We start from the raw sequence: 26,843 nt of genomic DNA on the forward strand, positions 1-26,843 counted from the left end.
CCAAGTACTCCCATTTAAAATAAATACAAATAATGTCTTGTTGGGTATGGGGGTTTTTTTGTATCCGGATGAGGGAAAGTTGCAAAAAAATGTGATTAGTCATATCTAGAATAATAATAATAATGAGAAAACACATGCCTGTATTAACCCCTTAAGTAGCAGAAACCATATTGCCTATGTTATAGCATAAAGGGTTACCAACTGCTTACACCCTTACACCTAGGCTCTACAAAGTCTGCAAATGAGCTATTTCATTAACCCGCTCCCATAAGAGAAATTCACCATGCTATAAACAGTCTAATGATAAACTGCTTTCTATAATATACTGTCAAATCATCGGCCACCAGTACTAATAACTGAGGGAAATGAATACAAATTTATACTTTACCAACGGTCCAATGCAACTTTAGTTTTGAAAACTCCAAAAGAATCATTCCTTGGTGAAAATGAGCAGGGCTTCTAATGGAGGAAGTGTAAGGTTGAAATGATATTTAATGGTTATGACTTGGCCAAACTTTTACCAACTTTAGATTTTCAAATTTTTAGAAAGAATGTGAGGTATAAGGGAATTTTATATTCCATGAGACTACATGGGAGGGTTGATAAGGCGGCTAGCCTACCAGCACCATCCAAGGTAGCTTGTGCTGCTTGGAAGACTAAGAAGGTGGTGCCAAAGAAAGCAGCTACTCCAAAGCGGAAGCTGATAAGGAGAATTCCGTGCTGTAGTGACTCAGCTCCACTGTGGTCTGCTTCTTCTCAGCGGAATGCTACAGACACGGAAGTCAGCGAAGGCGCTGTTGCAAGTGGCCGGCAGGATAAAAGATGTACGCTTACCACTCAATCAGGCCGCTATACGCTTACCAGTCAATCAGGCTGCTGTTTCTTCTCCTTCCCAGTCTGTTCCCTCACAGGTCCAGCAAGAGCAAGCGTTATGCAGTCTGACAAGGCGTCTGAGGTCTTAAAGTAGCTAGGTAAGTTATTGCAACAAGTGACTCCCGAACACAACACTCCTGGTGTGGCTGTAACACATACAAGCACAGGGGTTAATGAATAATCTTATAAAGACTCATTTGTTTGCCAAACTACTCCATTGGGCTTGCATTTATCTGCTGCCGTTAAAGAGAAAATTATAAAGGAAGAGTATATAGACATTCTTTCTCTTTTACCGGCAGCAAAGAAATTCCTTAAAACTGAGCGTAAAGGGGATTCAGAGGTGGAAAGATGGAGACCTGTAGCCAGAACTTTCTCAAATTGGCTACAGGCATTTTGCATTTATGCAAATATATTATATATCTTGTCAATATTTTGAAAATTTTGTTACATTTGTAGAATGGATAGTAAAATTAGAAACTAGCTCTCAGCATGTCCTTCACTATCTCGATGATTTTCTTTTTGTGGGTCCAGCTGGCACTAAAACATGCACAATTTTATTAAATACATTTTTGGCCTTATCAAAACAATTTTGTATTCCTATATCAAAGGAAAAAACTATTTCTCCTACTACTAATTTGCAGTTTTTAGGAATAGAAGTTAGATACATTACAGATGGAGTTTCGACTCCCAGCAGAAAAGCTTCTTAGTTACTGATTAGTAACCTAGTCTTATTAGAAATATTCCCCATGTTGGTAGTTTTAGACATTTGGGGCTCTAGGTTAGCAAATAGGAGGATCAGGCTTCATTCAGATAATATGGGAGTGGTCAAAGTCATAAATAATTTATCAGTTAAATCACCCCCAGTTGTTACTGTTTTTAGAAAAATATTGCTGAGGGTTTTAGAACAGAATATTTTGTTGATAGCCAAGCATGTACCGGATTATCAAAATTGCTTAGCTGATGCTCTCTCTCGTTTTCAGTTTCCCTTCATACCTATGGGACCTTGTAACACAATGTTATTAATGTTAGTAAAGTTATTACAGAAATCAGTATCAGAAAAAAAACTGGTTAGCATACATCAGCGCTTGGATGGAATGGCAAGATTTTGTGAATCTACAAGGATCTGGAACATCGGATATAGACTGTTTCTTATTGTATCTGTTAGAGCATGTTGAAGCTCAACAAACTTCATCATACATTAAAAAACAACTAGCAGGAATTTCCTTTTTCATTAGAATACTGGGTGCAATGGATGTGACAAAAGCACCAGTGATAAAACAGATTTGTAAGGGTATATCTAAAGTAAGTGTTAGCAGAGAAGATAGAACACCAATCACATATTACACAAAATGTTAGTTGCATTGGAGATAATTTGTTCATCGTTATATGAGCTAAAACCTTTTCAAGGGTTATTCCTAGTAATGTATTTTGCTGCTTTAAGAATTAGCGAGGCAGTGTCGTAATCAAAATACAAGCTAGGAGGGCTTTTTCTGAAAGATGTCTCTATAATTCATGATAAGCTTAAAGTGTTTATTCGTAAATCCAAAACTGATATGTTTGGGAAAGGAGCCATAGTTTGGATTGGCGTCCTTAAACACTTGAATCAGTTACTGCTGTTACTAAATTTCTTGCTATAAGACCTAAGATTGATGGCATGCAGATGGTTCTTACTTGTCAAAATGTCAGCTGTGTCAAATATTCAAAAGGTGCATTAAGCATCTTGGCCTCCCTGTTGATAAATACAAAAGCCACTCATTTCAAATTGGACCAGCAACAACGGCTGCTTTAATGGGCATGGATGACAAATTCACAATATAAAGAAGACATATATACCTATATATGTCCATTAGGTCACTATTAGTGACCTAGTGGACATATTGTGGACATATTGTGACTGCTTTAGTCTAATTGATCAAGCGGGGGTACTTTTCGTTCTTCTTTTAATTACCAAGTACTGACAGAAGTCAGACCTCTACTGGAATCATAAGGATAAAAACGTTTACAGTAAACAAAGGGATCTGTGGTGTGGTATTTGTTTTTCAATGGATGACAAATTCATTAAGAGTATTGGTTGATGTGATTCAAAGAGATTCAAATCATACTTTTGTCCCAGTTTAGTAGATGTTATATAGGTTTTATTTTCTTCTTTTCAGTTCTGAGCCATGTACATGTATATTCACTCCTGGAACAAGTTTTAAAGTCTCATATACTTGAATCCAAACTTTCTTGCCAGCTAGTCAGATGATGCTTGCAACCCAACAGTACTCCAAACTTGCTTGCTAACTAGTCAGATGATGCTTGCAACCCGCCAGGATGGCCGAGTGGTTAAGCTGATGGACTTACAGTGGTGTGAAAAACTATTTGCCCCCTTCCTGATTTCTTATTCTTTTGCATGTTTGTCACACAAAATGTTTCTGATCATCAAACATATTTAACTATTAGTCAAAGATAACACAAGTAAACACAAAATGCAGTTTTTAAATGAGGGTTTTTATTATTTAGGGAGAAAAGAAATCCAAACCTGTGTGAAAAAGTAATTGCCCCCTGAACCTAATAAGTGGTTGGGCCACCCTTAGCAGCAATAACTGCAATCAAGCGTTTGCAACGAGTCTTTTACAGCGCTCTGGAGGAATTTTGGCCCACTCATCTTTGCAGAATTGTTGTAATTCAGCTTTATTTGAGGGTTTTCTAGCATGAACCGCCTTTTTAAGGTCATGCCACAACATCTCAATAGGATTCAGGTCAGGACTTTGACTAGGCCACTCCAAAGTCTTCATTTTGTTTTTCTTCAGCCATTCAGAGGTGGATTTGCTGGTGTGTTTTGGGTCATTGTCCGGCTGCAGCACCCAAGATCGCTTCAGCTTGAGTTGACGAACAGATGGCCGGACATTCTCCTTCAGGATTTTTTGGTAGACAGTAGAATTCATGGTTCCATCTATCATAGCAAGTCTTCCAGGTCCTGAAGCAGCAAAACAACCCCAGACCATCACACTACCACCACCATATTTTACTGTTGGTATGATGTTCTTTCTCTGAAATGCTGTGTTACTTTTACGCCAGATGTAACGGGACGCGCACCTTCCAAAAAGTTCAACTTTTGTCTCGTCGGTCCACAAGGTATTTTCCCAAAAGTCTTGGCAATCATTGAGATGTTTTTTTAGCAAAATTGAGACGAGCCTTAATGTTTTTTTTGCTTAAAAGTGGTTTGCGCCTTAGAAATCTGCCATGCAGGCCGTTTTTGCCCAGTCTCTTTCTTATGGTGGAGCCGTGAACACTGACCTTAATTGAGGCAAGTGAGGCCTGCAGTTCTTAAGATGTTGTCCTGGGGTCTTTTGTGGCCTCTCGGATGAGTTGTCTCTGCGCTCTTGGGGTAATTTTGGTCGGCCGGCCACTCCTGGGAAGGTTCACCACTGTTCCATGTTTTTGCCATTTGTGGATAATGGCTCTCACTGTGGTTCGCTGGAGTCCCAAAGCTTTAGAAATGGCTTTATAACCTTTGAAATTGAACTCAGGTGTGATAAACCACAGTTAAGTTATTTTTTAACAAGGGGGGCAATCACTTTTTCACACAGGCCCATGTAGATTTGGAGTTTTTTTCTCCCTTAATAACGTAAACCTTCATTTAAAAACTGCATTTTGTGTTCAATTATGTTATCTTTGACTAATAGTTAACGGTTTTTGATGAGCAGAAACATTTAAGTGTGACAAACATGCAAAAGAATAAGAAATCAGGAAGGGGGCAAATAGTTTTTCACACCACTGTACGTTCCTATTGATTTCTGTCCACGTGGGTTTGAACCCCACTCCTGCTGCAAGTTTCAAAGTCTCATATATATGACTCCAAACTTGCTTGCTAACTAGTTAGACACTGCTGACAGCCCACCGGGATGGCTGAGTGGTTAAGGTGTTAGACTTAAATTCCAATGGCTGTATAGCCACGTGGGTTTGAACCCCACTCCTGGTGCAAGTTTTAAAGTCTAATATACATGACTCCAAACTTGCTCACTAACTAGTCAGATGATGCTGACAGCCCACCAGGATGGCCGAGTTGTTAAGGCGTTGGACTTAAGTTCCAATGGATGTATATCCAGGTGGGTTCGAACCCCACTCCTGGTACAAGTTTTAAAGTCTCATATACACGATTTCAAACTTGCTTGCTAGCTAGTCAGATAATGCTTTCAGCCCACTAGGGTGGCCAAGTGGTTAAGGCATTGGACTTATGTTACAATGGATGTATGTCCACGTGGGTTCAAACACCACTCATGGTGTGAGTTTTAAAGTTACATGCACGGGACTCCAAACTTGCTTGCTAACTAGTAAACTGAAGCACATGACAGACCAGGATGGCCGAGTGGTTAAGCTGTTGGACTTAAGTTCCCGAAGGATGTATGGCCATGTGGGTTCAAACCCCGCTTCTGGTAAAATTTTTAAAGGCTCATATAAGCAACTCCCAACTGGGGAAATTGTACATCATTACCCTCTTTAGCACAAAGTCTGCAGAAAAGCTTTTTCATGAACCCGCTCCCATAAGAGAAATTCACCATGCTGGATACAGACTAGCGTTAAACTGCTTTCTATAATATACTATCAAATCATTGGCCACTAGTACTGATAACTGATGGAGATGAATACAAATTTATATGTTACCAATGGTCCAATGCATCTTTAGTTTTGAAAACTCCAAAAGAATCATTCCTTGGTGAAAATGAGCTGGGCTTCTAATGGAGGAAATTTGACAATGATATGATATTTAGCGGTTACAAATTTTGTAAAGAATGCTAATATTTTCTAAACATCTCACTGCAAATTCACTTGGCCATTTGATGAATCTAGGTGCTCTTCCAATCATTGATCTGCTCAAATACTTTGCGTTAAAAAAAACTGAATCCAACAAGTCACATGACTGTAAGGCATTGCATATGTAAGGCAACAATCTTTTTTTTAGGATTTTGTAGATTAAAGGAAATTTTGTACAAAATTGTATGCATTGATTGGGCTAAACATGTATTGCTTTGGCAAACCCGCATATGAATCTATGAATAAATGTACATTTAAAGTACAGGATAGTGGAAAGCAAACATTTTTTTCAGAATTTTGCTCAATTTACGGAGACTGAGCATAATAGCCGAACTTCAAATTAGAGCTTGCTAACTAGTCAAAAACAGCTTGTAATTCAGCAGGATGGCCAAGTGTTTAAGGTGTTGGACTTAAGTTCCAATGGATGTATATCCACGTGGGTTTGAACCCCACTTCTGGTACAAATTTTAAAGTCTCATATACATGACTCCAAACTTTCTTGCTAACTAGTCAGGTGATGGTTGCAACCCACCAGTATGGCCGAGTGGTTTAGGTTTTGGACTTAAGTTCCAATAGATGTATATCCACGTAGGTTTGAACCTCACTCCTGGTAGAAGATTTAAAGTCTCATATACATGAATCCAAGCTTTCTTGCTAAATAGTCAGATGATGCTTGCAACCCAACAGGACTCCAAACTTACTTGTTAACTAGTCAGATGATGCTTGCAACTCCCCATGGTGGCCAAGTGGTTAAGGCGTTGGACTTAAGTTTCGGCGGATGTATATCCATGTGGGTTCGAACCCCACTCCTGGTACAAGTTTTAAAGTCTCATATACACGATTCGAAACTTGCTTGCTAACTAGTCAGATGATGCTTTCAGACCACCAGGGTGGCCGAGTGGTTAAGGTGTTGGACATAAGATCTAATGGATGTATATCCACGTGGGTTAGAACCCCACTCCTGTTACAAGTTTTAAAGTCTTATATACATGACTCCAAACTTTCTTGCTAACTAGTCAGATGATGCTTGCAACCCACCAGGGTGGTTGAGTGGTTAAGGTGTTGGACATAAGATCCAATGGATGAAAATCCACGTTGGTTTGAGCCCCACTCCTGGTACATGTTTTAGAGTCTCATATACATGACTCCAAACTTTCTTGCTAAGTAGTCAGATGATGCTTGCAACCCAACAGGACTCCAAACTTACTTGTTAACTAGTCAGATGATGCTTGCAACTCCCCATGGTGGCCAAGTGGTTAAGGCGTTGGACTTAAGTTCAGACGGATGTATATCCATGTGGGTTCGAACCCCACTCCTGGTACAAGTTTAAAAGTCTCATATATATGACTCCAAACTTGCTTGCTAACTAGTCAGGTGATGGTTGCAACCCACCAGTATGGCCGAGTGGTTTAGGTTTTGGACTTAAGTTCCAATAGATGTATATCCACGTAGGTTTGAACCTCACTCCTGGTAGAAGATTTAAAGTCTCATATACATGAATCCAAGCTTTCTTGCTAACTAGTCAGATGATGCTTGCAACCCAACAGGACTCCAAACTTACTTGTTAACTAGTCAGATGATGCTTGCAACTCCCCATGGTGGCCAAGTGGTTAAGGCGTTGGACTTAAGTTTCGGCGGATGTATATCCATGTGGGTTCGAACCCCACTCCTGGTACAAGTTTTAAAGTCTCATATACACGATTCGAAACTTGCTTGCTAACTAGTCAGATGATGCTTTCAGACCACCAGGGTGGCCGAGTGGTTAAGGTGTTGGACATAAGATCTAATGGATGTATATCCACGTGGGTTAGAACCCCACTCCTGTTACAAGTTTTAAAGTCTTATATACATGACTCCAAACTTTCTTGCTAACTAGTCAGATGATGCTTGCAACCCACCAGGGTGGTTGAGTGGTTAAGGTGTTGGACATAAGATCCAATGGATGAAAATCCACGTTGGTTTGAGCCCCACTCCTGGTACATGTTTTAGAGTCTCATATACATGACTCCAAACTTTCTTGCTAAGTAGTCAGATGATGCTTGCAACCCAACAGGACTCCAAACTTACTTGTTAACTAGTCAGATGATGCTTGCAACTCCCCGTGGTGGCCAAGTGGTTAAGGCGTTGGACTTAAGTTCAGACGGATGTATATCCATGTGGGTTCGAACCCCACTCCTGGTACAAGTTTAAAAGTCTCATATATATGACTCCAAACTTGCTTGCTAACTAGTCAGACAATACTGACAACGCATCAGGATGGCCGAGTGGTTAAGGCGTTAGTCTGACATTCCAATGGATGTTTAATCCACGTGGGTTTGAACCTCACTCCTGGTAGAAGTTTTAAAGTCTCATTTACATGACTCCAAACTTTCTTGCTAACTAGTCAGATGATGCTTGCAACCCAACAGGACTCCAAACTTGCTTGCTAACTAGTCAGATAAACAGTACATATAGAATATAAATGTCACAATATAAGGATGATTATTATTATTTATTAACATGTAAGTGTATACAACTAAATCACATGAATTATATACATAGAACATATGGAGTTACATACATCACAATCAATACTGGTACAAAAGGTGAGGAAGGCCCTAAGCAGAAAGAGCTTACACTTTAAAGGGAAGGGAGTAATACACAAGGTGTGGGAGTGGGCAAGATCGAATTAAGTGGGTGAGAAATGTGGTACTGTATGTGGTGTTGCGTTTTGGTAATTAAGCAGAGTGAGAGTAGGCTTCTTGAAAGAAGTGCGTTTTAAGAGATTTCTTGAAAGCAGAAAGGTTGGGAGAAAGTCGGACAGACCGTGGGAGAGAGTTTCAGAGGAGGGATGCAGCCCTTGCAAAGTCTTGAATACGAGCATGCGAGGAGATAATGAGAGAAGAGTTGAGTAGCAGATCAGTAGAGAAGCGTAGTAAGTGGTTGGGTGAGTATATAGAGATGAGTTCAGAGATGTAGAAAACTGGGCAGCAAAACTGGAAAATGAGGTTCAATGTTGATAAATGCAAGGTTATGCACTTTGGCAAAAATAATATAAATGCAAGTTATACACTAAATGGCAGTGTGTTGGGAGTTTCCTTAAATGAGAAGGATCTAGGGGTCTTTGTAGATAACACGTTGTCTAATTCTGGGCAGTGTCATTCTGTGGCTACTAAAGCAAATAAAGTTCTGTCTTGCATAAAAAAGGGCATTAACTCAAGGGATGAAAACATAATTATGCTCTTTATAGGTCCCTGGTAAGGCCTCATCTGGAGTATGCAGTTCAATTTTGGACTCCAGTCCTTAAGAGGGATATAAATGAGCTGGAGAGAGTGCAGAGACGTGCAACTAAATTGGTTAGAGGGACGGAAGACTTAAATTATGAGGGTAGACTGTCAAGGTTGGGGTTGTTTTCTCTGGAAAAAAGGCGCTTGCGAGGGGACATGATTACACTTTACAAGTACATTAGAGGACATTATAGACAAATGGCAGGGGATCTTTACATAGTAACATAGTAAGTAAGGTTGAAAAAAGACACATGTCCATCGAGTTCAACCTTTTTTTGTTTTTTTTTGTTTATTAACTACCTATCTGCCAGTTGATCCAGAGGATGGCAAAAAACCCATCTGAAGCCTCTCCAATTTGCCTTAGAGGGGGAAAAATTCCTTCCTGACTCCAAAATGGCAATCGGACTAGTCCCTGGATCAACTTGGACTATGAGCTATTTCCCATAACCCTGTATTCCCTTACTTGCTAAAAAGCCATCCAACCCCTTCTTAAAGCTATCTAATGTATCAGCCTGTACAACTGATTCAGGGAGAGAATTCCACATCTTCACAGCTCTCACTGTAAAAAACCCCTTCCGAATATTTAGGCGGAACCTCTTTTCTTCTAATCGGAATGGGTGACCTCGTGTCAGCTGGAAAGACCTACTGGTAAATAAAGCATTAGAGAGAGATTGTTATATGATCCCCTTATATATTTATACATAGTCATCATATCACCCCTTAAGCGCCTCTTCTCCAGCGTGAACATCCCCAATTTGGCCAGTCTTTCCTCATAGCTAAGATTTTCAATACCTTTTACCAGCTTAGTTGCCCTTCTCTGTACCCTCTCTAATACAATAATGTCCTGTTTGAGTGATGGAGACCAAAACTGTACGGCATATTCTAGATGGGGCCTTACAAGTGCTCTATACAGTGGAAGAATGACCCCCTCCTCCCGTGACTCTATGCCCCTTTTAATACAGCTCAAGACCTTCTTTGCCCTTGATGCTGCTGACTGGCATTGCTTGCTACAGCCAAGTTTATCATCTACAAGGACTCCAAGGTCCTTTTCCATAATGGATTTGCCTAGTGCAGTCCCATTAAGGGTATAAGTGGCTTGGATATTTTTACATCCCAGGTGCATGACTTTACATTTATCAACATTGAATCTCATTTGCCACTTAGCTGCCCAGATTGCCAGTTTGTCAAGATCCTGTTGCAAGGATGACACATCCTGGATGGAATTAATTGGGCTGGATAATTTTGTCATCTGCAAACACTGATACATTACTTACAACACCCTCCCCTAAGTCATTTATGAACAAGTTAAATAAAAGTGGACCCAATACTGAGCCCTGGGGGACCCCACTAAGAACCTTACTCCAAGTAGAGAATGTCCCATTAACAACCACCCTCTGTACCCGATCCTGTAGCCAGTTTCCTATCCATGTGCAAACGACTTCATTAAGCCCAACAGACCTTAGTTTAGAAAGCAGTCGTTTGTGGGGCACAGTATCAAACGCTTTGGCAAAATCCAAATAGATCACATCTACTGCCCCCCCACTATCCAGAATCTTACTTACCACATCATAAAATGCAATCAAATTCGTCTGACATGACCTATCCTTCATAAAGCCATGCTGATTCTTGCTCATAATGCCATTCATTAGGACAAAATTTTGAATGTGATCCCTTAACAAGCCTTCAAATAATTTGCCCACCACAGATGTCAAGCTTACTGGCCTATAATTGCCAGGCTGAGATTGTAATCCCTTTTTAAATATTGAAATAACATCAGCTTTTCTCCAATCCATAGGCACCATACCAGATGACAGTGAATCTGAGAAAATCAGAAATAAGGGCTGGTCTAAAACTGAACTAAGCTCTCTTAGAACCCGGGGGTATATGCCATCAGGCCCTGGAGCCTTGTTTACATTAATTTGTATTAAAGCTTTTTGAATCATATCCTGAGTCAGCCACTGACTAGATTGAGTTGAACCATTCGTGCAGTTATTAAGTGAGCCTGTGAACCCAGACTCCTCTATTGTATACACTGAAGAAAAGAACTGATTTAACACATTTGCCTTATCTGTATCTGTTACAACCATACTGGTACCATTATTTAATGGAGCAACACTCTCAACCTGCATCTTTTTACTATTAATATATTTAAAAAACTTTTTAGGGTTAGTTTTCACCTCCACCGCAATTAACTCTTCATTTCTTTTCTTAGCCTTCCGGATTGCTGATTTACAACATTTATTACAGTGTTTATATTCATTAAATGCAGCTTCTGTCCCTAAAGATTTGTAGTTTTTAAATGCCTTTCTCTTCTTTCCCATTAACATCTTTACCTCTGTATTAAGCCACACAGGATGATTCTTAGAGCTTCTACGTTTAGACCTTAAGGGAGGTCAGGACAGTGAGGTTGTGGAATGCACTGCCGGGTGATGTTGTGATGGCTGATTCAGTTAATGCCTTTAAGAATGGCTTGGATGATTTTTTGGACAGACATAATATCAAAGGCTATTGTGATACTAAGCTCTATAGTTAGTATAGGTATGGGTAGATAGAATTTGATTAAAAGTAGGGAGGGGTGTATGTATGGATGCTGGGTTTTCATTTGGAGGGGTTGAACTTGATGGACTTTGTCTTTTTTCAACCCAATTTAACTATGTAACTATGTAGGGTGGAGCATTAATTTGAATTTAATTCTGAGAGGTAGTGGAAGCCAGTGCAGGGATTGACAGAATGGCGTGGCAGAGGAGTGGTTGCTGAGGTGTATGATTAGTAATTAATACAGGTAATTACTACACAGCAGCATAGAAATCAGTGCAACTAGCATCAGAATTGAATAATCAGCCCTGTAGCGTCAGCTTATATTACAGACAAACCTCATTTTCTGCTTGATAATTTGCGACAATCCCTAATCTTAGCTTCTAAACAGCTGCTCATAGCCCACTGAGCATGTGAGTGTCACAGACACTTTTCAAGATGGTGACCCCTTGTGACAAGTTTGAAGTCCTCGATCATTGCTGCTATTGACAAGCTGAAACTTTAGACATATTCATTTTTAGGGTTTAGTTCTCCTTTAAAAAAGAACTGCACAGGAGAATGCAGCAACAAGGATATTTGGGGATGGCACATAGAGAAAGTTGAAAGCTGAAAGGGACAATGGAGAAGAGTAACAGTGTAAGGCAGTAGGGTAAAGGAGAACTAAAGCTTAACTAAAGAAGTAGGTTAGAAAAGTTATTCATTATGTTTTGGGCTTCTGTAACAGCCCAAGGCAACCACAGCCCTTTAGCAGAAAACTAGAAATACTGCTAGTGTGATGCACCAGTAGCTCCCCATCTTCACTGCACATGCTCTGTGCTTTAGTTACTGAGCTAAGGGACCAACGCACAATATACTGTATATACAGAATAATATTGTCACAATATAAGGCTGATTAGTAATTAATACAGATAATTGCTATATGGCAGCACAGAAACCAGAATTTAATAATCAGCCTTTTAGCATCAGCTTATTTTACAAACAAACCTCATTTTCTGTTTGATAATTAGCGATGACCCCTAAGCTTAGCTTCTCAACAGCTGCTCAGAGCCCAACTGAGCATGTGAGTGTCACAGGCACTTTCCAAGTTGGTGACCCCCTGACAAGTTTGAAGTTTGTTATTGAGCTATTGAGTTGTCATTGCTGTTATTGAGAAGCTGAAGCTTTAGGCTGCTGCAATAAGTTCATCCTATAAAATATGGCACTTTTAACAATATTCATTTTTTGGGTTTAGTTCTCCTTTAAACATAAAATCAAATGTTACATCAAATCCCTATAAGTTGTGCACTGCTGGGCATGTACACATGCTATGACAATAGTAAATGTAAAAAATTATGGCTTTACTGCATGCAAATTATATTAAAAGTCAATACAAATGCAGTGTTTTTTTTCTCCTAAACCACAGTACTATGCACAGATTTCAATGTATTTATACAATTTTGCACACTCATACTAGCTAAAGCACCCAATGTTTAGAACTTTAAATTTCTAAGTACAAAAGTATCTATCAAACATAGAGATTATGCACAAATACTGACAAAAGCATAGAATGGTCCGTAATCATAAGAATTTACAACCTAGAAGACCTATGGGGGTTATTTACTATACTCCAAATGCAAAAATCCCGAAAATTTTTTGATTTTTTTTTTTTAAAAATCCAGAATTTTTCGAATTTATTAAACCCAGAGGATGGAAAAGTCTGAATTGGAAAATCCGGCATCTCAGACCTGTCGAGGTTGCATATAAGTCAATGAGAGAAGTCCCAATTATTTTTTCATGTGCACTGGGTTTCGTGCAATACCTCAAAGTTTTCGGGCAAAAAAGCATAAGAAATCTGAGTTTTTGGGTGAAAAATCGAATTTTTTCCTGCAAAGCTAATTTTCGGTAAAATGTAATAATAAATAAGCGTAAAAAACCAGAGCGGATTTGATCGGAGTTTGTAGCAGAAAATGTTGAGATAAAATAGGACTTTGATAAATAACCCCCTATAAGTATAAATTTCTATTGCAGTTCCGCTTAAAGTTATCTTTTAGTATGTCATAAAGTGGCCTATTCTTAGCAACTTTTCAACTCATCTGTTTCTACTTCTGCATCTCTCTAGCTTTTAAATGGGGGTCACTGACCCCAACAGCCAAACAACTATTGCTCTGTGTTGCTGCCATTTTTTATTATTGTTACTTTTTATTACTTATCTTTTGATTCTCTCCTATTCCTATTCCAGACACCTTGTTCAAACTGTCCATGTTTGCTAGGGTAAAATGTACCTTAGCAACAAGATTGCTTATGAAATTCTGAACAGGGATGATGCTGAACAAAATGCAAAATAAAAAATAAACACAACAAATAAAGAATGAAGACCAACTGCAAACTATTTCAGACTATCACTGTCTTCAGCATACTAAAAGTTCAAATATAAAGGTAAACAACCCCTTAATAATAATAATTATAATAATACAATAAACTTCAATTTATATACTGATGGATATTTTATTAGCTACTTATTGTTGATTATTTTTATTACCCTAATAAAGGATTTTTTTCTCTGCAGCGTACATAGCTTTTTAAAGGAAAAATGCTAAATAAAGGAAAACTCCATAAAAACAAAATCTCAGAGACTTTGTGAATTCCAGTATATCAAGCTGCACTGTTATTTTGCAAAATCCCTAAAATCAATGAAAAGGCCTCAAGCAAAGCAGTTGACGCCCTGGAGACTCTCACATCAGTGGACAGCATATTGCTGCTGAGCACTGGTATCAGAAGTGATAACAGACCGAGTTAGGGTCTGAGGAGCCAAGAAATAAAAGAAGGGATTATACTTACCAGTGGTGACTGATATTTTCATGAAGACACAGATTAGAAGAGACGACAGGAGTGCTGGCATGGCTGTACCCAAGGGTCCGGTTTCCCCCTCTTTCTCTCTCAGTCTCTCTATGTCTGTGGCTGAGCTGTTAGGTAATGATTAAATCCATGGGATGCTGAATTTAAAGCCTCCTCCAGTACCAAAACAAGGGGTCTGCTTGTAGACGAAATTGGAGCCCAAGAGGGTGTGAAAGAAGCCGGATGCAACTCAAGAACACTAGGAAGAATATGTGGATAATATATCCTTGCTCTCTGTGAGCTATAAAAGTGTTTTGATCTGCTATCTCTCTCTTTACTCATTTTTCCCTATGTTCGCTATCCTTATAATCTCTTTCATGTCCTTTTCTCCACATCATTTTCTGTGATCTGCCATCTTCTAATGCATCGTAGCTCACTTTATGCTCTAAGATGAAAAAGCATTTTTCCTTTAATATGTGGTCATTTATCCACACAAACTAGATTCAATCTGGCAATACTTGTGTGACCAATATGATAGGGAAACAGAGCTTCTGTTTTACTTACCTAATACTGTCAATCACATCATGCGTGATTGACTTACCAATACTGAAGAGACCTGATATTAAACCCTGGGTGGTCCAAAAGGGCATATGCCTTGGGCTCCTGACATAAGGTGGACACTAATGATGATGTAGTATTGCTACGAAGAGGAGCTACCTTACATGATAAATGCAATAAATTTTCTTATATGTCTTTATGACTTATTTTTTGCCTGGCTCAGTTTCATGATGAACACACAGCCAGCCTACTAATTCAGTCTAGTAAAGGCTATGGAAGTTTTCAAAACTCATATATTCTTCTTCAAGTATTTTATGACTTGTATGTCACACTCATTCATAGAGGAGTGATAAGGGAGGGGACATTCTTCTCTCTAAAAATTGGTGTTTATGTTGGCTTTTGTGGATGTTAAACTTCTCAAATGAGAGAAAATATGTGGCTGTGCATATATCAGAAATCAGTTATGCAAAATACAGTGTTAGAAACAATGTTAAATGTAGTAGTTAAATGCACACTAACTTCATAGTTACGAAGTTAAATTCGTTTTAAAAAAGACCAAAGTCCATCGAGTTCAACCTCTCCAAATGAAACCCAGCACACATTCTTACACTCGCTCACACTGATCCCTATAGACATTCGTATAAACTTCATATACCCATATCTTTACTAACTATAGAGTTTAGTATCACAATAGCCTTTGATATGATGTCTGTCCAAGAAATCATCCAAGCCACTCTTAAAGGCATTAACTGAATCAGCCATCACAACATCACCCGGCAGTGCATTCCACAACCTCACTGTCCTCACTGTAAAGAACCACCTACGTTGCTTCAAATGAAAGTTCTTTTCTTCTAGTCTGAAGGGGTGGCCTCTGGTACGGTGGTTCTCTTTATGGGTAAAAAGGTCCCCTGCTATTTGTCTATAATGTCCTTTAATGTACTTGTAAAGTGTAATCATGTCCCCACGCAAGCGTCTTTTTTCCAGAGAAAACAACCCCAACCTTGACAGTCTACCCTCATAATTTAAGTCTTCCGTCCCTCTAACCAATTTAGTTGCATGTTTCTGCGCCCTCTCCAGCTCATTTATATCCCTCTTAAAGACTGGAGTACTATTTTAAAATATATTTTTATACTCAATATGCCCCTATATACAGAACGTATGCAATTACATAATGTACATATATGCTGCTTGTACCTAATGAACGCTTATTTATCCTTAGAACTGACATGGAGACAGAATTACTAGGTGAAAAATCTGCTTATTGAAAATGAGCTTTTACTTTTCAAGTTCAATTATTGTACTTTTCAAAAAATGTATGTTTGGGTTGGTTGTAAAACCAATCAAGAGAAAAATTACCACAAAATTAACACAAATAAAGGTCATGATCTAAATTGTAAAAGCTTATATTTCTTGGGTTAGGATAACAGTCCCAAATCTGTTTATTCTAAACGGTTCCCCTAATAAATGATCGTTAAATTATTTACTTTGCAGGAACATCCAATTCACTAAGGCCACCTGATTGTCTGACAAGGTGGGCTGGCCAAGATCCTACAGTGGAGACAAAATAACTATTGGACAGCTGAAGGTGGGGATAGGGCATGTGTTAAGGGTAGTTATAACAGCATGTAACCACAAAACGAATGACAATATCTGATGACTATTAGTATCACTAAAGTTTAGCCATTTCTGATTTTTTTGCATTGTTAAACTGCTAATGGCAGGCTTTATGCTTACTCTGGATAGATACCTTCTGGATTCCAAGCATCTGCATTCCAGCCTGAAATAGATAAACTGGCTTTATTTCAGTGAACAAGTGATGGTCACATCATTAAAAGATAGTTGAATCATACTAGATAACTATTCTCATTCTCTTAACTACAAATCCCAGAATTTCCCCACCCAGTTAAAGAGAAAAAAAAGACTGATTCACAACTGTTTACTGACACTCTTTAAGCTCAGTCACGCAGAGTGATCGATTTCTGGACTTGAAGTCCTTCTGCTTTTCAGAGAATCCACGCACTATTGACTATGTAAAGCAGAGGAATATAAAGTCGCAGAATCTATCAATTCACAGTAGAACAAGGTGAGGAAGGAGTTACATAACTTTTTCAGTCAAAGGAGGATTGGGGAACAGTTCTTTCAAATCAAAGATAGACTGTCATGGTTTCCATTCAATGTGTAGAATCATGTACCAAATGCATTTATATTTAAAATGGTTAGATAGTGTCAATTCACCTTTTCTACATAAGCCCAACCAAATAATTGCATGTCAAAAAGTGGGGTATTGAGTTAGAGTTAGCAGAGTGTCAGGTACCTGTGAAATATCTGCAAAACAATCAGGATTAATGTGGGAAAACCCAGATGTTCTGACGGTGCAGACGGTCTGTGGGTTCCCAACAGAGGTAGTCAGGTAGGTTGCAGGTGTTGTAGCTATAACACTTTTAAAAATTAGTGATGGCACTTCAAGCTTCTGTGTCCGTCCTGCTCCCGATACTAATGTCACTTCCAAATTTCGGAAACTTTCGGAAAGGGGGCTTAAAAAGATTTATGCAGCTTAAGGGCTACCCAAAAAGCAGTGCTACCCAAAAAGCTCTGAAGAAAATAAAAGGCAGATCGCACACACCCCTATATTTAGGCAGTCCTTAAAGGGGTGGTTCACCTTTAAAGGGGAAGGAAACCTAGTCGGCGCAAACCCCCACCCCCCCTCCCATTTGTTGCCCACCTCCTTCCTCCCCCCTGGCCTATCCGTCCCGCTGGGCAAATGCCCCTAACTTGTTACTTACCCTTCTGCGCAGGTCCAGTCCAGGGAGTTCACCGACGACATCTTCCACGCGATCTTCTTCCTGCTTTGAACGGCGCATGCGCAGTAGGATCATTTCGCCGGTGCGATCTACTGCGCATGCGCGTGACTTTTGGCGCATGCGCAGTAGATCCGTACCGGCGAAATGATCCTACTGCGAATGCGCCAAAACGCCGTTAACAGCAGGAAGAAGATCGCGTGGAAGAAGATGTCGTCGGTGAACTCCCTGGACTGGACCTGCGCAGAAGGGTAAGTAACAAGTTAGGGGCATTTGCCCAGTGGGACGGGTTGGCCAGGGGGGAGGAGGGAGGGTGGGCAACAAACGGGAGGGGGGGTGGGGGGTTTGCGCCGACTAGGTTTCCTTCCCCTTTAAGGTAACTTTTAGTATGTAATAGTATGGCAAATTCTAAGCAACTTTTCGATTGGTTTTCATTAGTTATTTTTTATAATTATTTGCCTTTTTCTTCTGACTCTTTGCAGCTTTCATATGGACGTCGCTGACCCCTTCTAAAAAGCAAATGCTGTGTAAGGCTACAAATGTTTTGGTATTGCTACTTTTTATTTCTCATCTTTCTAGTAAGGGCCTTTCCTATTCATATTCCAGGCTCTTATTCAAATTAATAAATGGATGCTAGGGTAATTTGGACCCTAGCTACCAGATTGTTATACTATAATAATGCAAACTGGAGAGCTGCTGAATAAAGAGGTGAAATAACTCAAAAACCATACATTTTAAAAAATGAAAACCAACTGCAAATTGTCTCAGAATATATGTAACTGACATCCATTGGATGCATGGTCCCAAATGTCTACACTTTTTTTTAATACTTTTAAGTTATCTACTGCACTGTAAAACTTATTAATACTGCATCCTAGTCTGCCTAAAATACTTTTTTAAGGTCATATGCATTTCAAACACACATCATTTGTATTTTAAATACAGTGTCGGACTGGCCCACCGGGATACCAGGAAAACTCCCGGTGGGCCCAGGTGTCAATGGGCGCTCATGCTGCTACAGAATGACTCCATTTTACCAAAATAATGCAACTTTTTGAAAAAATTGATTTCTTTTTTTCTCTGTAATAATAATAAAACAGTGCCTTGTACTTGATACAATTATCAACTACATCTAATTAATCCTTTTGGAAGCAACAACAGCCTATAGATTGGCAGTTTTAGATGGGGCTGATCTCTCTTAACAGCCGGGAGACCAGTTTCTCTAGTAGGAGGAGAGCAGAGTCAGGCCTAAACAGATTGTGGTTGTAGGGGATTCAATTATTAGGAATGTGGATTGGGTAATATGTCATCCGGATCCTTAAAACTAAACAGTTTGCTGTCTTCCTGGTGCCAAGGTTCGGCATGTGGTTGATTGGGTAGACAATTTATTGGGTGAGGCTGGGCATGACCAACTGTCTTAGGACATATTGGTACTAATAACAACATGAATGGTAGATGGAAGACCTTAAAGAGTTCAGGGATATAAGATTAAGAGACAGTCTTCCAATGTAATTTTTTCTGAAATTTTGCCTGTGCCATGTGCAAGTTTAAGAAGACAGCAGGAGCTTGGGGAGCTAAATGTATGGCTCAAGGTGTAGGAATTTCTACCCTGCAGCATCGTATTACCCACATACTTTTAGGTATCAAGAGAAATTACCCCAAATATGAAAGCCTAGGGTCCTCTGAACAGTTTGATGCCGAATATGTATAGGTGTACCCAAGCACGTGGCATACAGGGGCCCCAAAAGGAAGACCCCCATATGGTCTGTTGTTTCAGATACTGCAAAATCAACACATTTACATCGTTTTGGGCGGGGGGGCAAAAGTAGAAAAAAGTAGGTTCACCCCAGAAAACCATATATTTTCGGAATGTACACATTCCCACGAATCTAAATTGGGTATGCATATCTTTGCACTCCAAAGTACCAAGCCACAAACCATTCCTAAATTTGGTAATTTTGGCCACATTTCCAAAAATCACCTCAAAACTTCTACCCTGCAGCATCGTATTACCCACATACTTTTAGGTATCAAGAGAAATCACCCCAAATATGAAAGCCTAGGGTCCTCTGAACAGTTTGATGCCCAATATGTATAGGTGTACCCAAGCACGTGGCATACAGGGGCCCCAAAAGGAAGACCCCCATATGGTCTGTCGTTTCAGATACTGCAAAATCAACACATTTACATCGTTTTGGGGGGGGGGGGGGCAAAAGTAGAAAAAATAGGTTCACCCCAGAAAACCATATATTTTCGGAAAGTACACATTCCCACGAATCTAAATGGGGTATGCATATCTTTGCACTCCAAAGTACCAAGCCACAAACCATTCCTAAATTTGGTAATTTTGGCCACATTTCCAAAAATCACCTCAAAATTTCTACCCTGCAGCATCGTATTACTCACATACTTTTAGGTATCAAGAGAAATCACCCCAAATATGAAAGCCTAGGGTCCTCTGAACAGTTTGATGCCCAATATGTATAGGTGTACCCAAGCACGTGGCATACAGGGGCCCCAAAAGGAAGACCCCCATATGGTCTGTCATTTCAGGTACAGCAAAATCAACACATTTACATTGTTTTGGGGGGGGGGGTCAAAAGTAGAAAAAAGTAAGTTCACCCAAGAAAACCATATATTTTCGGAAAGTACACATTCCCACGAATCTAAATTGGGTATGCATGTCTTTGTACTCCAAAGTACCAAGCCGCAAACCATTCCTAAATTTGGTGATTTTGCTGACATTTCCAAAAATCACCTCAAAATTTCTACCCTGCAGCATCGTATTACCCACATACTTTTAGGTATCAAAAGAAATCACCCCAAATATGAAAGCCTAGGGACCTCTGAACAGTTTGATGCCCAATATGTATAGTGTACCCAAGCTCGTGGCATACAGGGGCTCCAAAATGAAGACCCCCATATGGTCTGTCATTTCAGGTACAGCAAAATCAACACATTTACATTGTTTTGGGGGGGTCAAAAATAGAAAAAAGTAAGTTCACCCCAGAAAACCATATATTTTCGGAAAGTACACATTCCCACGAATCTAAATTGGGTATGCATGTCTTTGTACTCCAAAGTACCAAGCCGCAAACCATTCCTAAATTTGGAGATTTTGCTGACATTTCCAAAAATCACCTCAAAATTTCTAACCTGCAGCATCATATTACCCACATACTTTTAGATATCAAGAGAAATCACCCCAAATATGAAAGCCTAGGGTCCTCTGAACAGTTTGATGCCCAATATGTATAGGTGTACCCAAGCACGTGGCATACAGGGGCCCCAAAAGGAAGACCCCCATATGGTCTGTCATTTCAGGTACAGCAAAATCAACACATTTACATTGTTTTGGGGGGTTCAAAAGTAGAAAAAAGTAAGTTCACCCCAGAAAACCATATATTTTTGGAAAGTACACATTCCCACAAATCTAAATTGGGTATGCATGTCTTTGTAATCCAAAGTACCAAGCCGCAAACCATTCCTAAATTTGGTGATTTTGCTGACATTTCCAAAAATCACCTCAAAATTTCTTCCGTGCAGCATCGTATTACCCACATACTTTTAGGTATCAAGATAAATCACCCCAAATATGAAAGCCTAGGGTCCTCTGAACAGTTTGATGCCCAATATGTAGAGGTGTACCCAAGCACGTGGCATACAGGGGCCCCAAAAGAAGACCCCCATATGGTCTGTCATTTCAGGTACTGCAAAATCAACACATTTATATTGTTTTGGGGGGGGGCAAAAGTAGAAAAAAGTAGGGTCATCCCAGAAAACCATATAATTTCGGAAAGTACACATTCCTATGAATCTAAATTGGGTATGCATGTCTTTGTACTCCAAAGTACCAAGCCACAAACCATTCCTAAATTTGGTGATTTTGTTGACATTTCCAAAAATCACCTCAAAATTTCTAACCTGCAGCATCGTATTACCCACATACTTTTAGATATCAAGAGAAATCACCCCAAATATGAAAGCCTAGGGTCCTCTGAACAGTTTGATGCCCAATATGAAAAGGTGTACCCAAGCACGTGGCATACAGGGGCCCAAAAAGGAAGACCCCCATATGGTCTGTCATTTCAGGTACAGCAAAATCAACACATTAACATTGTTTTGGGGGGGTCAAAAGTAGAAAAAAGTAAGTTCACCCCAGAAAACCATATATTTTTGGAATGTACACATTCCCACAAATCTAAATTGGATATGCATGTCTTTGTACTCCAAAGTACCAAGCCGCAAACCATTCCTAAATTTGGTGATTTTGCTGACATTTCCAAAAATCACCTCAAAATTTCTACCCTGCAGCATCGTTTTACCCACATACTTTTAGGTATCAAGAGAAATCACCCCAAATATGAAAGCCTAGGGTCCTCTGAACAGTTTGATGCCCAATATGTATAGGTGTACCCAAGCACGTGGCATACAGGGGCCCCAAAAGGAAGACCCCCATATGGTCTGTCGTTTCAGATACTGCAAAATCAACACATTTACATCGTTTTGGGGGGGGGGCAAAAGTAGAAAAAAGTAGGTTCACCCCAGAAAACCATATATTTTCGGAAAGTACACATTCCCACGAATCTAAATGGGGTATGCATATCTTTGCACTCCAAAGTACCAAGCCACAAACCATTCCTAAATTTGGTAATTTTGGCCACATTTCCAAAAATCACCTCAAAATTTCTACCCTGCAGCATCGTATTACTCACATACTTTTAGGTATCAAGAGAAATCACCCCAAATATGAAAGCCTAGGGTCCTCTGAACAGTTTGATGCCCAATATGTATAGGTGTACCCAAGCACGTGGCATACAGGGGCCCCAAAAGGAAGACCCCCATATGGTCTGTCATTTCAGGTACAGCAAAATCAACACATTTACATTGTTTTGGGGGGGGGGGTCAAAAGTAGAAAAAAGTAAGTTCACCCAAGAAAACCATATATTTTCGGAAAGTACACATTCCCACGAATCTAAATTGGGTATGCATGTCTTTGTACTCCAAAGTACCAAGCCGCAAACCATTCCTAAATTTGGTGATTTTGCTGACATTTCCAAAAATCACCTCAAAATTTCTACCCTGCAGCATCGTATTACCCACATACTTTTAGGTATCAAAAGAAATCACCCCAAATATGAAAGCCTAGGGACCTCTGAACAGTTTGATGCCCAATATGTATAGTGTACCCAAGCTCGTGGCATACAGGGGCTCCAAAATGAAGACCCCCATATGGTCTGTCATTTCAGGTACAGCAAAATCAACACATTTACATTGTTTTGGGGGGGTCAAAAATAGAAAAAAGTAAGTTCACCCCAGAAAACCATATATTTTCGGAAAGTACACATTCCTATGAATCTAAATTGGGTATGCATGTCTTTGTACTCCAAAGTACCAAGCCACAAACCATTCCTAAATTTGGTGATTTTGTTGACATTTCCAAAAATCACCTCAAAATTTCTAACCTGCAGCATCGTATTACCCACATACTTTTAGATATCAAGAGAAATCACCCCAAATATGAAAGCCTAGGGTCCTCTGAACAGTTTGATGCCCAATATGTAAAGGTGTACCCAAGCACGTGGCATACAGGGGCCCAAAAAGGAAGACCCCCATATGGTCTGTCATTTCAGGTACAGCAAAATCAACACATTAACATTGTTTTGGGGGGGTCAAAAGTAGAAAAAAGTAAGTTCACCCCAGAAAACCATATATTTTTGGAATGTACACATTCCCACAAATCTAAATTGGATATGCATGTCTTTGTACTCCAAAGTACCAAGCCGCAAACCATTCCTAAATTTGGTGATTTTGCTGACATTTCCAAAAATCACCTCAAAATTTCTACCCTGCAGCATCGTTTTACCCACATACTTTTAGGTATCAAGAGAAATCACCCCAAATATGAAAGCCTAGGGTCCTCTGAACAGTTTGATGCCCAATATGTATAGGTGTACCCAAGCACGTGGCATACAGGGGCCCCAAAAGGAAGACCCCCATATGGTCTGTCGTTTCAGATACTGCAAAATCAACACATTTACATCGTTTTGGGGGGGGGCAAAAGTAGAAAAAAGTAGGTTCACCCCAGAAAACCATATATTTTCGGAAAGTACACATTCCCACGAATCTAAATGGGGTATGCATATCTTTGCACTCCAAAGTACCAAGCCGCAAACCATTCCTAAATTTGGTAATTTTGGCCACATTTCCAAAAATCACCTCAAAATTTCTACCCTGCAGCATCGTATTACTCACATACTTTTAGGTATCAAGAGAAATCACCCCAAATATGAAAGCCTAGGGTCCTCTGAACAGTTTGATGCCCAATATGTATAGGTGTACCCAAGCACGTGGCATACAGGGGCCCCAAAAGGAAGACCCCCATATGGTCTGTCATTTCAGGTACAGCAAAATCAACACATTTACATTGTTTTGGGGGGGGGGGTCAAAAGTAGAAAAAAGTAAGTTCACCCAAGAAAACCATATATTTTCGGAAAGTACACATTCCCACGAATCTAAATTGGGTATGCATGTCTTTGTACTCCAAAGTACCAAGCCGCAAACCATTCCTAAATTTGGTGATTTTGCTGACATTTCCAAAAATCACCTCAAAATTTCTACCCTGCAGCATCGTATTACCCACATACTTTTAGGTATCAAAAGAAATCACCCCAAATATGAAAGCCTAGGGACCTCTGAACAGTTTGATGCCCAATATGTATAGTGTACCCAAGCTCGTGGCATACAGGGGCTCCAAAATGAAGACCCCCATATGGTCTGTCATTTCAGGTACAGCAAAATCAACACATTTACATTGTTTTGGGGGGGTCAAAAATAGAAAAAAGTAAGTTCACCCCAGAAAACCATATATTTTCGGAAAGTACACATTCCCACGAATCTAAATTGGGTATGCATGTCTTTGTACTCCAAAGTACCAAGCCGCAAACCATTCCTAAATTTGGTGATTTTGCTGACATTTCCAAAAATCACCTCAAAATTTCTAACCTGCAGCATCATATTACCCACATACTTTTAGATATCAAGAGAAATCACCCCAAATATGAAAGCCTAGGGTCCTCTGAACAGTTTGATGCCCAATATGTATAGGTGTACCCAAGCACGTGGCATACAGGGGCCCCAAAAGGAAGACCCCCATATGGTCTGTCGTTTCAGATACTGCAAAATCAACACATTTACATCGTTTTGGGGGGGGGCAAAAGTAGAAAAAAGTAGGTTCACCCCAGAAAACCATATATTTTCGGAAAGTACACATTCCCACGAATCTAAATGGGGTATGCATATCTTTGCACTCCAAAGTACCAAGCCGCAAACCATTCCTAAATTTGGTAATTTTGGCCACATTTCCAAAAATCACCTCAAAATTTCTACCCTGCAGCATCGTATTACTCACATACTTTTAGGTATCAAGAGAAATCACCCCAAATATGAAAGCCTAGGGTCCTCTGAACAGTTTGATGCCCAATATGTATAGGTGTACCCAAGCACGTGGCATACAGGGGCCCCAAAAGGAAGACCCCCATATGGTCTGTCATTTCAGGTACAGCAAAATCAACACATTTACATTGTTTTGGGGGGGGGGGGTCAAAAGTAGAAAAAAGTAAGTTCACCCAAGAAAACCATATATTTTCGGAAAGTACACATTCCCACGAATCTAAATTGGGTATGCATGTCTTTGTACTCCAAAGTACCAAGCCGCAAACCATTCCTAAATTTGGTGATTTTGCTGACATTTCCAAAAATCACCTCAAAATTTCTACCCTGCAGCATCGTATTACCCACATACTTTTAGGTATCAAAAGAAATCACCCCAAATATGAAAGCCTAGGGACCTCTGAACAGTTTGATGCCCAATATGTATAGTGTACCCAAGCTCGTGGCATACAGGGGCTCCAAAATGAAGACCCCCATATGGTCTGTCATTTCAGGTACAGCAAAATCAACACATTTACATTGTTTTGGGGGGGTCAAAAATAGAAAAAAGTAAGTTCACCCCAGAAAACCATATATTTTCGGAAAGTACACATTCCCACGAATCTAAATTGGGTATGCATGTCTTTGTACTCCAAAGTACCAAGCCGCAAACCATTCCTAAATTTGGTGATTTTGCTGACATTTCCAAAAATCACCTCAAAATTTCTAACCTGCAGCATCATATTACCCACATACTTTTAGATATCAAGAGAAATCACCCCAAATATGAAAGCCTAGGGTCCTCTGAACAGTTTGATGCCCAATATGTATAGGTGTACCCAAGCACGTGGCATACAGGGGCCCCAAAAGGAAGACCCCCATATGGTCTGTCATTTCAGGTACAGCAAAATCAACACATTTACATTGTTTTGGGGGGTTCAAAAGTAGAAAAAAGTAAGTTCACCCCAGAAAACCATATATTTTTGGAAAGTACACATTCCCACAAATCTAAATTGGGTATGCATGTCTTTGTACTCCAAAGTACCAAGCCGCAAACCATTCCTAAATTTGGTGATTTTGCTGACATTTCCAAAAATCACCTCAAAATTTCTTCCGTGCAGCATCGTATTACCCACATACTTTTAGGTATCAAGATAAATCACCCCAAATATGAAAGCCTAGGGTCCTCTGAACAGTTTGATGCCCAATATGTAGAGGTGTACCCAAGCACGTGGCATACAGGGGCCCCAAAAGAAGACCCCCATATGGTCTGTCATTTCAGGTACTGCAAAATCAACACATTTATATTGTTTTGGGGGGGGGGGGCAAAAGTAGAAAAAAGTAGGGTCATCCCAGAAAACCATATAATTTCGGAAAGTACAAATTCCTATGAATCTAAATTGGGTATGCATGTCTTTGTACTCCAAAGTACCAAGCCACAAACCATTCCTAAATTTGGTGATTTTGTTGACATTTCCAAAAATCACCTCAAAATTTCTAACCTGCAGCATCGTATTACCCACATACTTTTAGATATCAAGAGAAATCACCCCAAATATGAAAGCCTAGGGTCCTCTGAACAGTTTGATGCCCAATATGTAAAGGTGTACCCAAGCACGTGGCATACAGGGGCCCAAAAAGGAAGACCCCCATATGGTCTGTCATTTCAGGTACAGCAAAATCAACACATTAACATTGTTTTGGGGGGGTCAAAAGTAGAAAAAAGTAAGTTCACCCCAGAAAACCATATATTTTTGGAATGTACACATTC

At 39.7% G+C, this 26,843-nt stretch overlaps 1 long non-coding RNA gene and 2 other non-coding genes across 3 annotated transcripts in view; 2 read left to right on the top strand and 1 right to left on the bottom strand.

The window, feature by feature from the left end:
- The window catches only part of LOC121400519, a 24,646-nt gene extending 21,406 nt beyond the window's left edge, over positions 1–3,240 (bottom strand). Inside the window, exon 1 of the long non-coding RNA XR_005965784.1 lies at positions 862–3,240. This is a non-coding gene — a long non-coding RNA (uncharacterized LOC121400519). The remainder of the gene's footprint in view (positions 1–861) is intronic.
- Positions 3,241–4,754: 1,514 nt separating this feature from the next.
- On the top strand, positions 4,755–4,837 carry trnal-uaa. The gene has a single exon. It is a non-coding gene; the product is annotated as a tRNA-Leu (tRNA).
- Positions 4,838–4,906: 69 nt separating this feature from the next.
- trnal-uaa lies at positions 4,907–4,989 on the top strand. The gene has a single exon. It is a non-coding gene; the product is annotated as a tRNA-Leu (tRNA).
- The last annotated feature ends 21,854 nt before the right edge of the window (positions 4,990–26,843 follow it).

The sequence above is a fragment of the Xenopus laevis genome, chromosome 2S, assembly GCF_017654675.1.
Source record: "Xenopus laevis strain J_2021 chromosome 2S, Xenopus_laevis_v10.1, whole genome shotgun sequence".
NCBI lineage: Eukaryota > Metazoa > Chordata > Amphibia > Anura > Pipidae > Xenopus > Xenopus laevis.